The sequence below is a fragment of the Lathyrus oleraceus genome, chromosome 3 (genome assembly GCF_024323335.1).
Source record: "Lathyrus oleraceus cultivar Zhongwan6 chromosome 3, CAAS_Psat_ZW6_1.0, whole genome shotgun sequence".
Lineage (NCBI taxonomy): Eukaryota > Viridiplantae > Streptophyta > Magnoliopsida > Fabales > Fabaceae > Lathyrus > Lathyrus oleraceus.
The window spans coordinates 30,019,103-30,025,102 of record NC_066581.1 but is presented as its reverse complement, the minus strand read 5'-3'; positions in this window follow the sequence as shown (position 1 = coordinate 30,025,102).

Here is a 6,000-nt window from a genome sequence, read left to right as displayed (position 1 = left end):
GTGATGATCCACGTCAATTAATGAAAGATGATCCAATGGCTCACGCTTTTTCCTATTTTCTAATTTCTGTTTTTAATTTCTTTTATTTCTTTTAATTCCATTTTATTTCTAAAATTCATATCTCTCTCATTATTGGTCCAAAAATTATGGGACCAATTTCATTCTTCTCCTTTTAATTTCTACTTTCTAAAAATGATTTTTAATATTTTTTATTTTATCATTTGATATTTTTTAGTAATTTTCTCTTTTCTGGTTATTTTTAATTCATTTAAAATAGTTTTTGATATCCAAAAAATACAAAAATATTTTTCCAACCTCTTTGAATGATGATAGATCTATGAAAAATATTCTCATCAATTTATTAATTTATTTGAGATTTATTTGAGATTTTAGTTCAATTAGGTTATTTTTATGCATTTTTAATTGATTTAAAATAGTTTCTGACTTCTAAAAATGTTGAAATTTTTTGTCAAACTTTGTTTGACCTTGTTGAACTTGGGATAATTCACTTGGACTTTTCAAAGATGATTTGAAGTGAATTTGAAGTTTGACCTTTCTTTATTATTTTAATTCAAGTTTTATTTTAAATATTAAAAATACCAAAAATATTTTATTTGTTTCTTGACTTCTAATTCTCATTTTGCTTTTGTTTCCTATTGTTTGACTTTGATCTTCTCTATCTTTGGTCAACACTTGTTGATTAGTACATACCATTTCCTTTAATGCACTTTAATTCTTCATCTTCTTCTTCTTCTTTTTCTTCTTTTTGATCAATGAGTTAAAGGTTGATGGTTAGCATTGATACATGGAGGTTTAATCTTCCTTGATTCAAATCTAATTCATCTTGATCATGGATCAAATGAATGGCTTTGCATTAAGGATAGATTGCCTCCTAAATCATGCAAAGGACCTAAATTAATACAAGATCATTTCTCACCTTCTTTTTGGCATGGCAAGTTGTTGGAGGTTGATTCACTAATCAAGACCTTTAACTTGTGTTGTTGCCTACATTATTATTGACCGGCCTCAAATAGTTGTGGCTTCTACATAAGTCCAATTACGATTGCTTAAGATAGCGCTAAATTTGCCTTATGGCACACTAACTATTAACACTAACCATTAACCATTAACACTTAAATCTTGCTCTTTACATTTATGAAATTTACTATTCTTGTCCATATTATTCATTTGCTTTTTCCTTTGCTCATTTGAGTACATGTTTATGTTAATGCAATTTGCCATTTGCTCACTTAAGCACATAATTGTATATATTATTGTGCTTGTGTTTTGTTTTGATTGTTGTGGACCAAATGCAAAGAAATGGACAAAATGGACTTAGTTTCTAGGAAATTCCCTATGCAAAATTGGAGTAAAATGCCTAATGTTGAAGATGGATTAAAAGGACCAAATCTCTAAACTCACTCTTGTCCATTCTTGATTTACTTCGTGGAACTCTTTGATGTGTGTGCTTTTGTGCTAGGGAATCCTATTTGAGCCAAATTGAAGAACTATTGCCATGTTCTTTCAAAGTGAAAGATACAAGAGGCATTGGGGATCTTCTAAGACCTTGTTTGATTATATTCGTTGCTTGAGCTTACACTTATTTTGCTTGCATATTCCAAAGGATATGAGCTACTTGGATCATCAATATGATCTCAAGAGAGGAACTCCATTCGTGGTCTTGTTTCTTATCCCTCATCTCTTGTATGATTGGGACTTTAGCCATTCTTCTTCTTCCCTCCACTCTAACCCAAGCCAAAACTTTTGTGCAAACATTTAACACTTCTTTTCAAACATTAGAAACCTAAGCCTTATGATTTTGATTTTCAAACTTTCTTTTTATAACACTTATTTTGAATTGAATCCTAAGTCAACTTTGACCATATTTTGCAAATACTTTTTATTGGTGAAGATAACTCACTCAAATACTTTTGTGGTTTCAATGGCCACTTCCTTAATCAAACTTTTTTCATAACCTTTAGCTATTAGGTTTAAGTTATCCTTGAGATACATGTAATACTCACCTATATCCTTAGTGATGGACAATGAGTCTTCCATGCTTATTATAGGGTTAACCCCTCACTAGCATGTTGAAGCTATCCTCACATGGTGGATTTGTGGTTTTAGGTTGAGTTTTCTCCCTTGGATAACAAAAGACCTTAAGGCTTTTGGACCAATCAATCCACCAACTCATTTTGAGATTTTTACCCCGAACTACGAGGTTTTGATCCTAATCTTTTTTAAGATGGTACGTAGGCAATGGGTTTATCCATCCAAACACAAAATGTAAATAACTTGTATATTCTCTTCTCATCTCTTCAATCATGTTTGCACAAACAAATTTCACAAAAATACCAACCTTACCACAAGTGTGAAAAGGGCTCCCTAGGAGTACCTAGGATGTTTTGGGTGCTTAACACCTTCCCATTGCATAACCAACCCCCTTACCCAGATCTCTGACATTTTTACTAGTTTTTGATTCGATAAAACTTTTAGGTTTTTGTTCGCTTTCTAACCATTCCTTTGGATAAATAGAAGTGTGGTGGCGACTCGACTTGTATGGTTTACCTTGGATTTAGTCAATATCTCTAATGGTAATGAATACCCCGCTACACATGTGACGACATCAATAATTCCAAAATGCCTTAATATGATTGTCCGAATGAAAGGGGGAGAAAATCGAAAAAGATACTTAAACCCAAAGCATAGTTGGAAAGGTGTCTGGAAGGGAGAATTCATTTTGTGGCTTTACCATAGTTAGTATTCTTGCAAATACCTTTGTTGATGAATGACTACCAAGAGAACTACACCTAGCCGATCGGAACGAAAACTCATATATGAGTACCATTAACCCCATCTTCGAATGCTTTATCATGATGTGACTGCTTAATCCGAAAAACTCAAGAATGAAAGCTTTGTTGCTTAAGGATAATCAACAATCTAAGTTTGGGGGATTTTGATAAGTGGTATTTCCAAAGTTCTTTCTAGTAGTTTTACTTTAGTATTTTACCGCATTTTGCTAGATTTTCTTTCATTTGTCATGTTTTATGCTTTGGTTTGTGTGTAATTATGAATTTCAAGGTCTAATGAGCATCCAAAGAAAAGGGATTAAAGGTAAGAGAAACAGAGTGAAAACGACAATTTTGGCAAATTCTCCAAGACAAAGTCAGTGGGCTGCTTCGACCACCCGTAACAGCTGCTACGGGCCGTTGCAGCATATGCCTTATCCCCCTTTATTTGATGACTTTATAAGTAATAATGCAGTGACCTACTACGAGCACCCATAGCAGTTGCTATGGGCTGTAGCAGGGAGGTGAGAGAAAAGCCAAATTTTTGTTTTGTATCCATAAATGGAAAGATTTCCTCTTAATTGTGGCTCTTAGGCTTGATTGAATATGAATCAAATCTGATCCTTTTACATTGAACCAATGATACTTTCCATTTTATTTTTCCCTATAAAACTCATAGCCTGTTATAAGTATAGGGTTACCAAGCTTTCTATTTTTCATTCCTGGTTTCTAAAGTTTCTATTTTTCCATTTTCTTTGCAATCCAAGTCTCCAAGATAGCAATTTGTGGAACAAGATTATAATTCAATTCAGGTTTTCTATTTATTCTCTATATTATTCATCTGTTTTGCTTGATTGATATGAGTTTGATGACTCATATATGAGTACCATTAACCCCATCTTCGAATGCTTTATCATGATGTGACTGCTTAATCCGAAAAACTCAAGAATGCAAGCTTTGTTGCTTAAGCATAATCAACAGTCTAAGTTTGGGGGATTTTGATAAGTGGTCTTTCAATAGTTCTTTCTAGTAGTTTTTCTTTAGTATTTTATTGCATTTTGTTAGATTTACTTTCATTTGTCATGTTTTATGCTTTGGTTTGTGTTTAATTGTGAATTTCAATGTCTAACGAGCATCCAAGCAAAGAGGGATCAAAGGTAAGAGAAACGGAGTGAAAACGACAATTTTGGCAAATTCTCCAAGACAAAGTCAGTGGGCTGCTTCGACCACCCGTAACAGCTGCTACGGGCCGTTGCAGCATATGCCTTATCCCCCTTTATTTGATGACTTTATAAGTAATAATGCAGTGACCTACTACGAGCACCCATAGCAGTTGCTATGGGCTGTAGCAGGGAGGTGAGAGAAAAGCCAAATTTTTGTTTTGTATCCATAAATGGAAAGATTTCCTCTTAATTGTGGCTCTTAGGCTTGATTGAATATGAATCAAATCTGATCCTTTTACATTGAACCAATGATACTTTCCATTTTATTTTTCCCTATAAAACTCATAGCCTGTTATAAGTATAGGGTTACCAAGCTTTCTATTTTTCATTCCTGGTTTCTAAAGTTTCTATTTTTCCATTTTCTTTGCAATCCAAGTCTCCAAGATAGCAATTTGTGGAACAAGATTATAATTCAATTCAGGTTTTCTATTTATTCTCTATATTATTCATCTGTTTTGCTTGATTGATATGAGTTTGATGACTCATATATGAGTACCATTAACCCCATCTTCGAATGCTTTATCATGATGTGACTGCTTAATCCGAAAAACTCAAGAATGCAAGCTTTGTTGCTTAAGCATAATCAACAGTCTAAGTTTGGGGGATTTTGATAAGTGGTCTTTCAATAGTTCTTTCTAGTAGTTTTTCTTTAGTATTTTATTGCATTTTGTTAGATTTACTTTCATTTGTCATGTTTTATGCTTTGGTTTGTGTTTAATTGTGAATTTCAATGTCTAACGAGCATCCAAGCAAAGAGGGATCAAAGGTAAGAGAAACGGAGTGAAAACGACAATTTTGGTAAATTCTCCAAGACAAAGTCAGTGGGCTACTACGACCACCCGTAACATCTGCTACGGGTCGTTGCAGCATATGCCTTAGCCCCCTTTATTTGATGATTGTTTAAGCAACAATGCAGTGACCTGCTACGAGCACCCGTAGCAGTTGTTATGGGCTGTAGCAGGGAGGTGAGAGAAAAGCCAAAATTTTGTTTTGTATCCATAAATGGAAAGATTTCCTCTTAATTATGGCTCTTAGACTTGGTTGGATATGAATCAAATCCGATCCTTTTACATTGAACCAATGATACTTTCCATTTTATTTTTCCCTATAAAAAACATAGCCTGTTATAAGTATAGGGTTACCAAGCTTTCTATTTTTCATTCCTGGTTTCTAAAGTTTCTATTTTTCCATTTTCTTTGTAATCCAAGTCTCCAAGAGAGCAATTTGTGGAACAAGTTTATAATTCAATTCAGGTTTTATATTTATTCTTTATATTGTTCATCTATTTTACTTGATTGATATGAGTTTGATGATGAATATCTCTATGGTTGTTTTCACTTTCACCATGAGTGAGTAGTTCCCTAGGGACTAGGCGTTATAGGAATTGTTTCATGACCTATAGTATGATATGTTATTATCGATTGCAAAATTTTTAATTAAACTTATTTAATAATCTGAGTACATGCATTCCAACTTCGTAACATAACTAAGTGGTTCTCATGTATCACCCATAGTCTGAAAGGATATGTGTCGATATCGGAGCACAAATTTTTAAACAACCTAATCCGAACGATGCGAAAGCCGACAAATGAATTTGAGAAAACATATAGCTAGGCAAAAGTAATGACTCATCAAATAATAATCTAGACGATGCGAAATCCGACGATTTATTCATCGATGATAAGGGCAATACGCTGGCGAAAGTAGATAGGGCTAAATTTTATCTATTTTGTATAATTTATTCAAAAGACTCACAATATGTGTAACAAGGATCGTCTGATTGTGTTAGAAACATGAATTGTAACCTCAGGTCATGTTTGCCTTAATTTGGTACTTAAGTGATTTTTCTTTGTTTCTATTTAACTGTTTCTTCATTCAAGTTGTTTACTAAGAACTCTCTCTTTGATTTATCTAGATATACACCGATTGGATAAGGATTCGGTACTTAAGCCATTGGTCTTTGTGGTTCAATATCTGTTTTATTACTT